At 44.7% G+C, this 11803-nt stretch overlaps 1 long non-coding RNA gene across 1 annotated transcript in view; it reads right to left on the minus strand.

Annotated features, from left to right (window-relative positions):
- Positions 1-11358, minus strand: part of LOC141129207 (uncharacterized) — a 16746-nt gene extending 5388 nt beyond the window's left edge. Inside the window, exon 1 of the long non-coding RNA XR_012241791.1 lies at positions 11069-11358. This is a non-coding gene — a long non-coding RNA (uncharacterized lncRNA). The remainder of the gene's footprint in view (positions 1-11068) is intronic.
- Positions 11359-11803: the final 445 nt, after the last annotated feature.

Consider the following 11803-nt stretch of genomic DNA (forward strand, 5'->3'; position numbering starts at 1 on the left):
TGCACTGCTTCTCCTACTGCCTCTCCCAGCTCCCTGTGATTGGAACAGGAACAAAACAGGCTGACCGAGGACAGGTGGGAGGTAGGTGCATCACACACGCTTACCCACACAGATGGGGCTGGGACTGTAGGGACTTCAGGCAGGGTTAGGGGGTCACTCATCCACCCCCCTCTCAGCCACCCTCTCTTTCACCCCTTTTTATCCACCCCCTCTCTCTCATCCTAATGCAAGAGAGGCTCTCTGGGGGCCCTGATGTATAGGGAGGCTCTCCGGGAACCTTGATGTAAGGGGGAGGCTCTCTGGGGACCCTGATGTAAAGGGGAGGCTCTCTGGGGACCCTGATGTAGGGGGGAGGCTCTCTGGGGACCCTGATGTAGGGGGGAGGCTCTCTGGGGACCCTGATGTAAGGGGGAGGCTCTCTGGGGAACCTGATGTAAGGGGGAGGCTCTCTGGGGAACCTGATGTAAGGGGGAGGCTCTCTGGGGAACCTGATGTAAGGGGGAGGCTCTCTGGGGAACCTGATGTAAGGGGGAGGCTCTCTGGGGAACCTGATGTAAGGGGGAGGCTCTCTGGGAAACCTGATGTAAGGGGGAGGCTCTCTGGGGAACCTGATGTAAGGGGGAGGCTCTCTGGGGACCCTGATTTAAGGGGGAGGCTCTCTGGGGACCCTGATTTAAGGAAGGGGCTCTGATGTTAGGGGGGATCCGCACTCAGATATGTAACGAGAGATATATACACACACGTGTATATTATATACATGTGTATGCTCGCCCAAGCGTATGACTCTTTACTTCGCTGCTAGGGGCTCTAGCCCCTTATCTTTTGTAAACCTAGCAACGCCCCTGCCTCTGACCTCGGGTGAGACCTTCCGTCTCTCACACTGGAAGCGGTTTCCAAACTGGAAGCCCTAAGCTATCCTCAGACCTGAGTATATAATGACCCTGCACACCTGTGTGCAACCTTTGTGAGTAGTCATTTATATACTAATAAAGCTTTTAAAGGATATCAATAGTGTACACTTAGATCTGTCTCTCTCTTACTATCATATTCCTGGGGATTCTGGTCGGAGGATCTGGACCTTGTCTGGAAGTTTTTACCCTTAAGGGACATGCAGCGTTGACCATCGCTTTGTTCAGTGGTCCACATCTAGAGGTGAGCAAAGCGAGTGTGCTGGAGGTGGAGGGAAAGTCACTCTTGCATTGGAATTTCTCACGTGGATTCTTTGCCTCCTGGGACTGTTAGTCCACCTTCTTCTTTTACTATAATAAAATAATAGAACCCCAACCATTCTCTGATTATATATAGCAACTTCATTAGTTCTCATAGTTTACTAATATAACCAGCATAAAGACTTGTTTTACCATACAGTATGTAAAAGGCATTCAAACCACACATGTGGTAGTAGCACTGCTACTGATCACCACTGATGAAAGGGAGGTTAACAGGTTATTATACTGACACCAATGCTGGGGGTTATTATTATATTCCCTGACACCAGTGCTGGGGGTTATTATTATTACATTCACTGACACCGGTGCTGGGGGTTATTATTGCATTCCCTGACACCAATGCTGAAGGTTATTATTACATTTCCTGACACCAATACTGGGGGTTATTGTGTAGCACCCCCTAGTGTGCTAGGATAGTACATGTTTTGTGAGAGTAGGTAAACTTCCAGGCTTGTCTGGCAGCTAAGCCTGGGTGTGTTATGACCTGGGTTGGGAGTGGCTCAGGATAGTGCTGGGTGACTCACAGGTAGCATCACCAGGACCTCCCACTTCTTTCCAGAATGTTCTGGTGTTTTCTGGAAAGAGAGGTGGAGAGGGGAGGTGGAGCTGCCTGGGATGTTCTGAAGAGCCCTGACCAATCCCCAATCTTAATTGGCAGGGGCAGGCCTCATTAAATACGCCTGAGAGGACAGGGATGAGCAGTCTGGGATAGGTGAAGAGCCAGTCTGGAGGATTGTGGTGGCACAGACAGTGGAAAGGGGCAGCTGCAGCCAGGAGGGCTGGCAGTGCCTGAAGAGGTGGTACTGGGAGCAGTAGCCACATGGACAGCTAGCACTGGGACTTTCTATATGTTTGCTACACCATAGGAGCCCGTGGTCTCTGCCTGCAAAGGGCATCTGCTTTAGGCCTGGCTGAGCCAGTGTCAGGCCTGTAAATCAGTGCTAGATGGTCCGGGAAGTGCAAACAAGCGATGTGCTGGAGGTGTGGAGGAGTGATAGTCTGCAAACAAGTGAAGTGCAGGAAGAAGGAAATTGAATATACCATGAGTATATATAGTTTGGTCCCTATATTCACATTCAATTATCTGGGCATCTCATGATTTCCCTATCCAAGTTAATTCCCCTCAATAAAAATACAAAAACAAGTGCAAGGACTGTTTCATGTCTCTGGATGCATGAAATTGTGTGCCTGGCTGGGCAGGGTGACAGACGAACCACAAGACTCAGCAGCCCCTACAGGGGGTACACCCTAAAATGCATTTACATTCAAGATGGTGCTACTATAAGACCAACAAACAGTACAAAATAGATTACAGCACACACAATGACATTTAAATCCTGCAAGGCTATTTAAAAACACCTGAACATATTCAAAAAATATGGGGATTTGGTCCCACTATAAGGTCATATAGTGTACTGTTTGTTGGTCTTATAGCAGCACCATCTTGAATGTAAACGCATTTTAGGGTGTGCCCCCCCCAAGTATGATTTTGTATGTATATTGTATGGACTCTGACCAGGTTCCTTGAGCCGAAGCAACCCCCCCCCCCCCCCCCCATTACCTCTTTTTAGTGGCCACCAGTTCATAGGAGGAATCCCTTCAGTTCTCCCATAAAGAGGCGTTTGTCTGCCATGGTTGAGATGCAGGATCTTTCATTCTATTACTAGTGTAGGACCCACTGATAATGGGGTACTATGACGCAGTAAGTGGGCTTAGCACTATATGACCATATAGTGGGGCCAAATCCCCATATTTTTTGAATATGTTCAGGTGTTTTTAAATAGCCTTGCAGGATTTAAATGTCATTGTGTGTGCTGTAATCTATTTTGTACTGTTTGTTGGTCTTATAGCAGCACCATCTTGAATGTAAATGCATTTTAGGGTGTGCCCCCCCCCCCCATAGAATGATTTTGTATTACTGCAGTTCCTGACATCAGTCCTGTGGGTTATTATTGCATTCCCTGACACCAATGCTGAGGGTAAGGCCTCATGCACACTGGACGTTAAAATAACGTTATAAAAATGCCAGTAACTTTGCAATGAGTTTTTCAACGTTTAACATCTTTGCAATAGTGTTTTTTAGCATTAGCGTTTTTCCACGTTAGCGTTTTTTTATCTATTTATTTTTTTCAATGGATCAAAAACGTTAAAAAACGCTGGTGAGCCACGTTTTTCAGTGTTTTTTGGCGTTAGGCCCCTATCACACGTGGCTGTCCGTTTTCACGGACTCCGCTTGCTCAGCAGGGTTCGCTCCGTTGATCCCTGCTGAGCTGGCGGATGACAGGTCCATCTTCGGTCACTGTGCAGAGACTGACCTGTCAGAGCTCCTCTCTCCTCTATGGAGGGATTGGATGAAAATGGACCTCTTGTCGGTTTTCATCCGTTCCGCCAGGCGGATGGAAAATAGGGTTTCTATCCGTCTGTATTTAGCGGATAAGAGCGGATCGGATATGTCACCGCTGACATCTGTCGCTCCATAGAGGTGAATGGAACGTCCGTTCAGGTCCGCTTGAAAAACTGACAGGCGGACCTCAAAGGTCCGTATGTGTGAAAGGGACCTTAGAGCATTTTTACAGCTGAAAAAACTTCTCTCAGATCCACTAGTTTTGGGGGTTTTTTTTAAGCCAAAATCTGCTGATAACAGCCTATGTGTGCATGGACACATAGGATAACATGATGGAGAGTTTATTGACTGTAGAAAAAAAATGTCTGAAGCCAAAAAACAGCTGCTGTAAAAACGTCCAGTGTGCATGATTATTGCTTTCCCTGACACCAATGCTGAGAGTTATTACTGCAGTCCCTGACACCAGGGCTTGGGGTTGTTATTATTGCATTCCTTGACACGGCCTCTGATAGGCTCACCCGGGACAGAGGCTTTCGTAGGGGACTGAATGCTAGCCTCTTGCCTACCGACTATGGGCCCTGGCATTTGAGGGAGCTACAAGCATTTAGGAAGATATTCTGTTATATAATGCAAAAGGACATTATTAAGGAGGCCATGATGGTCTCTGCCAGCTTGGGACTCAGTGGACAGATGTATGTGAAAGGAATGCTGATTAATGAGATGTGGAAAGCCCAGGTCTTTTGCCCAATAGTTTATTGTGCTCATTAACACACCTTTGTCTCCTAGCAAACTATTGGGGGATGTGTTTATACTTATGTGCACGGCTGATGCAAGGATTTTTGACACCCTAGGCGAAACCTCATTTTGCCCCCCCCCCCCTGGTTCCACTCCCTTTTCCCTGCCTAAACCCCACCTTTTCAATGAAGTGCCCATGAAATGCAGCCTCACCAGCGCCCATCAAATACAGCCTCACCAGCGCCCATCAATGACACTTCACCAGCGCCCATCAATGAAGCCTCGGGGGGGGGTAACATTTGGCAAATTAGTCAATATACATATACACACACACATTTTAAAATTACATGTCATTGTCATCACATATACAATCTCATTAACTCAGAGAGAAACAGTTTTTACTTACCACACCAGTGTCACCAGGTGACAGTCTTGGGCTCAGTAAATTTCTGACAACGTGAATGGTGACCCTGTGATTGCTGCCTGTTCCTCGCTCGCACCAACTCTGCTGTACTGTGTACCTGCCTCCTACTTCTGTGTCGGTGCCTCTCCCAGGCTCCACCTGTCCCCAAGCCTGGAAAGCCGCCGCTAGGCACCACGCTAAATCCCATGATGCATCCATGTACTCCGCTCCAGTGACACGGCCAGGAGAGCGTGGGGGGGGGGGGGGGAGCTGTGCTGCTGGACATGGACACTGTAGAGTGGAGGAAGAGCGGAGAGCGGCCTCGGTGCTGGACTGCGGACACATGTCACAGTGTCAGGTAAAAAGCAGAGAGGGAGGAGGGGGGGCTGCTGCTGGCTGAACACATCTCAGAGTGGAAAGTGGGATTGCTGGACACCAGGACATGACACACATCAGAGAGTGCCCTGGGGGGGCGGGGTTTGCTGGACACATGTTACACTGTCTGTGACTGACTGACATCATGATATCAGAGCAGAGAGGGGGGGGATTACTGGAAACACATCAGAGCGGAGAGCAGGAGCCTCGGCGCACGCGCGCGGGGGGTGCCCTACTTGACATGTCAGGGTGGTAGTTGCAAGCTCTGTGGAGGACAGTGTGGGAGTAGAATAACCAGCGGCTGGGCGTCCTAGGCGGCAGTGTGCCCTAGGTGGTTGCCCAGTACTAACAACCACAAATTTTCCGCGCTCACAGACAGACCAGGTGTGCAGCCTCCCCTGAGTCGCACCTCCAATAGGGGGTGAGATAAGGTATTGAAATAAAAAAGGATAGGGGTGTGTGGCGCTACCTGTACCGGGGTGTTCTATAAAGTATCTGTGCTGTACCTCTGCAAATAAACCTGATAAAACCTCCTACAAATTAATCCATATAAATGCGTGAAAAACTATATAAAACACATACCACCATCATATAAAGTGATTAAACCTTCTAGTACCAGTGGGAGAGATAGTGACCATCAGAGTCTCCCCTAATGTACCACAATATATAACATAATAGTGTATAAACACCCTGTAAGGTTTCTAGTGAAGTAATAATATAATTAGTGTCCCACAGGAAAAACAAGTATACTGTCAAAATAATCTGGAATCCATTGTGACCAACAGTCCCATAAACACAAAATATAAAAATGGATAAAAAATGAAAAAAATGTGTGAAGCTCCAAAGTGGCAAAGTGTTCTTATAATTGGTGACTCTCGTGGTGAAAAATGATGATATCCGGTGACTTTCGTGCTCCCCCTCAAGGATCCCCACTCACCAGCTCCTCATACCCCTGCAGGGGTATAGGCATGTAGTAGCAGGAGATGAAGGGCTTCCCAGATCCAGTGCAGGCATCAACACGTGTCTCCTCTGTGACCCAGCTCCAAACAGTGGATGGTGCAACAAATCCTTTCATCTCGTCCTCATAGGAAAAAATAGGGCTCCCATAGTGTAGTAGTTTTATAAAAAGGATTTTATTAAAAAAAACGATTTTATTAAAAAAAACAACCAATAAAACCAATCTAGACTCCCCATGCAAGGGCAGCCAGTAACTCACACTATGCGTGGGAGAAAACGTAGACAGAGGGAGCTATGGAAGAGACACATCAGCCGAGCGGCGTGCGCCTCAGCTGCGTTCCAAGCTCGCTCAGATTTCCGGGTATGACGTAGATGCGTAGCTCCGCCTTACGCATTCCGTTATCAACGGCCTTTTTTTTTTTTTTTTTTTTATTGGTTTGTTTTTTTTAATAAAATCCTTTTTATAAAACTACTACACTATGGGAGCCCTGTTTTTTCCTATGAGGACGAGATGAAAGGATTTGTTGCACCATCCACTGTTTGGAGCTGGGTCACAGAGGAGACACGTGTTGACGCCTGCACTGGATCTGGGAAGCCCTTCATCTCCTGCTACTACATGCCTATTACTCCTGCAGGGGTATGAGGAGCTGGTGAGTGGGGATCCTTGAGGGGGAGCACGAAAGTTACCGGATATCATCATTTTTCACCATGAGAGTCACCAGTTATAAGAACACTTTGGAGCTTCACACATTTTTTTCAATTTTTTTCATTTTTTATCCATTTTTATATTTTGTGTTTATGGGACTGTTGGTCACAATGGATTCCAGATTATTTTGACAGTATACTTGTTTTTCCTGTGGGACACTTATTATATTATTACTTCACTAGAAACCTTACAGGGTGTTTATACTCTATTATGTTATATATTGTGGTACATTAGGGGAGACTAAGTCTGGGTAAATGATTAGATAACTAGCTCAAGTTAATTAGGTTTCTGGTTAGAGTTTGTATTGTCATCCTGGTGTATATATTTGTGCGAGATGTCAAATAAAGCAGGTTATTTCTGATGTACTCCAAGACCGGTGTTGTCTGGTTCTTGGGGGTTACTATAGCCAGATCCATTGGTCTGAAGTTCCAGGACTTAGGAAGCGATATACTGACGGAAGCACTCAAGCGGAGTGTGGGACGTGTTTGTTACAGCCTCATGAACACTGGACGTTAAAAAAACGTTATAAAAACGCCAGTAGCTTTACAGTGAGTTTTTAAACGTTTTGCAATAGCGTTTTTTTTTTTTTTTTGAAAAAAAATATTTTTTTATTTATTTTTTCAAAAACGGATGGATCAAAAACGTAAAAAAATGCTGGTGAGCTGTGTTTTTGAGCGTTTATGGACGTTTTTTGACATTAAAGCGTTTTTACAGCTGAAAAACTGCTCTCAGAACCCACTAGTTTTGAGGGTTTTTTTAAGCCAAGAAAGCCCCAGCCAAAAACTGCTGATAACAGCCTATGTGTGCATGGACACATAGGATAACATGATGGGGAGTTTTTTGACTGTAGAAAAAAAAACGTCTGAAGCCAAAAACAGCTGCTGTAAAAAAACGTCCAGAAACGTCCAGTGTGCATGAGGCCTTAATGCTTGGGGGTTATTATTGTTGCCACTGACATAAATGCAGGGGGTTATTATCAACTACGCAGGGAGAGAGGTTGGATAAAAAAATAAATAAAATAAAATAAAATGACAAATGTTGCCTATGTCACACCAAATCCCCCCCCCCCCCGAACATGCTGTATGGTACTGGACTATTGAAAATACAGCCACTTTTCTTCTCCTGTATATATGAACACTGAACAGTATCACTTCTCTAGTTCTGTATGCTGGGTGTGATTCACTTATTCTACATGTATGGACTCTGCACAGTGTCACTTCTCTAGGTTTTGTATACTGGGTATAATCCCTACTATTAGTATACACTTATCCTGTATTATATGGATATGTCATGTCACAGGTTCTTCTATATATGGAGTGTAACTCTATGGCACACATACATCAGACCAAAAAGCAACAACTGAGTAGTAAAAAAGGGAGAGATGGATTTGGTCCTAAAGAGGAACAATTGGGATCTATGGAGCAGCCCGGAGGTCATAGACTTTCCACACCTCCACCTTTAGTATGTTATTATGCTCCTTTATTTGCATAAGGGGCGGAGACTATCACTGCACTAGAGATTGTGGCTCCTCCCAGTCCTGTCCTAAGTTTTCTCTTCCAATTAAAAAACAAGTAACAAGTGGCCGATGAACCAGAGGCAATGAGTAACACATATTTACATGCATGTCATCTGTTTGCATCATAATAAATGTCTGCTTATAGGGCCAGATCACACCACATGCAGTCCAGTGCATTTTTTTTTCCTGCATTAAAAATGCACGGAAAAAAGGTTTTATGGTTTTCAATGGCATAGTTCACATCAGTGCTTGTAGTTCCAGAAAAAAGAAAGTAGAACGTGCTGCATTTTTCCTGCACTGGACTGTACTGGAATGCTGTAAAACGCATCACAAATGCACTGGAACACACATGTCCTTATTCGGGGCCAGTTCACACACCATAAAAAACGCAGTCCGGATGCATTCCAGATGCTTTTCTGCATGCACATTTTTTTTATGCAGTCCAGTGCACCCCCCCCCCCCCCTATTTTCTCTACCTTGAATAAGGACAGGTGTCTTCCAGTGAGCTTTGTGCATGCAGAAAAGCATCTGCAACCCATCCGGACTGCGTTTCTATGGTGTGAACTGTCCCTAAATAAGGACATGTGTGTTCTGGTGCGTTTTTGATGTGTTTTACAGCGTTCCAGTACAGGAAAAATGCAGCATTGTCTACTTGTTTTCTGGAACTGAAAAGCATTTTACAGCATTCCAGTACAGGAACTGAAAGCACTGGTGTGAACTATGCCATTAAAAACCATATAACCTACTTTCTATGCAATTTTAATGCAGAAAAAAAAAAAACACACTGGACTGTATGTGGTGTGAACTGGCCTTTAACCACTTGACAACTGGGCACTTAAACCCCCTTCCTAACCAGACCAATTTTCAGCTTTCGGTGCTCTCACACTTTGAATGACAATTAGTCAGTCAGGCAACACTGTACCTATATGAATTTTTTGTCCTTTTTTCACACAAATAGAGCTTTCTTTTGGTGGTATTTAATCACCACTGGGTTTTTTATTTTTTGCGCTATAAAAGAAAAAAAAGACTGAAAATTCGGTATAAAAATGAAATTTTCTTTGTTTCTGTTATAAAATTTAGCAAATTAGTAATTTTTCTTCGTAAATTTTGGCCACAATTTATACCGCTACATATCTTTGGTAAAAATAAGTACAAATTGGTTGATATTATTTGGTCTTTGTGAAAGTTATAGAGACCACAAGCTATGGTGCCAATATCTGAAAATTGATCACACCTGAAGTACAGACCCTAAGGCTCGGTTCACACTAGGACGACTTGTCAGGCGACCTAGTCGACCTAAGTAGCGTCCCATTCTGTACAATGGAACCGTTCTAATCGGAGCAACGCAAGTCGCTCCAACTTTGAAAAAGGTTGCTGTACTTCTTTTGGGGCGACTTGAGGCGACTTGCATAGACTTCTATACAGAAGTCGTTTTGCAAGTCGCCGTGGCAGTCGTGTGCAGGTCGCCTCGGTGAGGCGACCTGCAAGTCGTGCCGCCCCTGTGTGAACCAAGCCTGACATGCCAGAAAAGTACAAATACCCCACAAATGACCCCTTTTTGAAAAGTAGACATTCCAAGGTATTTAGAAAGATGCATGGTGAGTTTTTTGAAGTTGTCATTTTTTCCCACAATTCTTTGCAAAATCAAGATTTTTTTTTTTTTTTTTTTTTCACAAAATTGTCATATTAGCAGGTTATTTCTCACACACAGCATATGCATACCACAAATTACACCCCAAAACACATTCTGCTATTCTCTCTTCTAATAGTAGGTTTTATGGTTTTCAGTAGCATAGTTCACACCAGTGCTTGCAGTTCCAGTGCGTTCCAGTTCCAGAAAAAAGAAAGTAGAACGTGCTGCATTTTTTCCTGCACTGGAACGCTGTAAAACGCATCAAAAATGCACTGAAACACATATGTCCTTATTCGTTCCAGATGCTTTTCTGCATGCGCATTTTTGATGCAGACCAGTGCAACCCCCCCCCCCCCCACCTATTTTCTCAAGCTTAAATAAGGACAGGTGTGTTCCAGTGAGTTTTTGATGCGTTTTACAGCATTCCAGTACAGGAACTGAAAGCACTGGTGTGAACTATGCCATTGAAAACCATATAACCTACTTTCTATGCATTTTTAATGCAGAGAAAAAAAACGCACTGGACTGCATGTGGTGTGAACTGGTATTTAAGGTTAAGAACATAGAGGGGGGGGGGGGACGCACTGGAACGCATCAAAAACGTGCATGCAAAAAACCATCTGGAATGCATCCGCACTGCGTTTCTATGGTGTGAACTGATCCTTAGGGTTTATTTACATCAGATGCAGGCAGGTGCATTTATAAACACAACATAAACTCAGTAAAAATGCAGATTTGAGAAAAATGAATGTATTGCAATGAGCTTAGTTTACACCATTGCAGTGTTTTTATGTTCATTAAAACAAAAAAGTACATCATGCTGCATTTTTCTGCATTGAAACACACATAAATGCATCAAAACCGAACATGAACGCATGTAAATGCACCGCAAATGCATGTGAATGCACACCAACATATCAAAAACGCACAGGAATGCACGCTAATGCATGTAAACACATCATAGAAAAACATGTTAAGAAATTAAAAATAATTTTAAAAAATACATTGCAAATGCATTTAAACGCACTGCAAACACACTAAAATGCATGTAAATGAAGATTCAGAAATGCACAGTGATCACAGAGCCCTAAACCAAGAAGCAAACAGGAAAAAAAAAAAAAACCCTCTCTATGACGTCACAATGACATAACGGTTATATACAGGACTCACAGATCACAGCCTCAGATAACACGAGGAGTTTGAGGAGTGTTGATGTGTTTATCTTTATCTCTGAGAAGACGAGTGACAATGACCTATTCATTGCTATTATTTCTTATTGCGTTGGCCACGCCAATTGCATTGACCGGAGGATTTCCGATCCCATCAAAAGGTAATAATCGCCCTCCATTATATATTTATGGTTTTCTTAGGAATTAGTCACGTGATACACATTGCACTCAATTCCCAGCACTTTCATATACGGATCTTTCTTCAGCCAGTTCATGCTGGATACCCCCCCCCCCCCCTCCCCTAAGTCCCGCCTGTATCCACCCCCTACCCGCCCCTAAACACGCCCCTCATCTCCACACCGACATACCTTCTAGCACCGCCCCCTATTGAGAACCGGTGTCTTGCCTGTTCCGCTTCGGCTATTTCCGCCGCCTTCTACTGCGCATGCGCACTAGAGGAGGGAACTAATCCGCCGAGCGGAACTTTCTCGGCAGAACACCGGGAACCAAGTATAATTTGTCTGACTGCAGAGTGGAGCTCCACCAATCAGGAAGCACGTGTCCTCCGCATAGTGGAGGGGGGTGTTGGGGTGTCTGAACTCCCCCCTCTCCCGAGCACTTACTAACTGTCCAATAGGGAGAGACTGTAAAGAAACAGGGCGCCTTGCCCCCGCCCATAATTGTCAGTGGGCGGGAACAAGCTCCAGTAAGGTCAGTTTCCCGATCTTCCTGCATG

Source organism: Aquarana catesbeiana, linkage group LG02, assembly GCF_042186555.1.
Source record: "Aquarana catesbeiana isolate 2022-GZ linkage group LG02, ASM4218655v1, whole genome shotgun sequence".
NCBI classification, from domain to species: domain Eukaryota; kingdom Metazoa; phylum Chordata; class Amphibia; order Anura; family Ranidae; genus Aquarana; species Aquarana catesbeiana.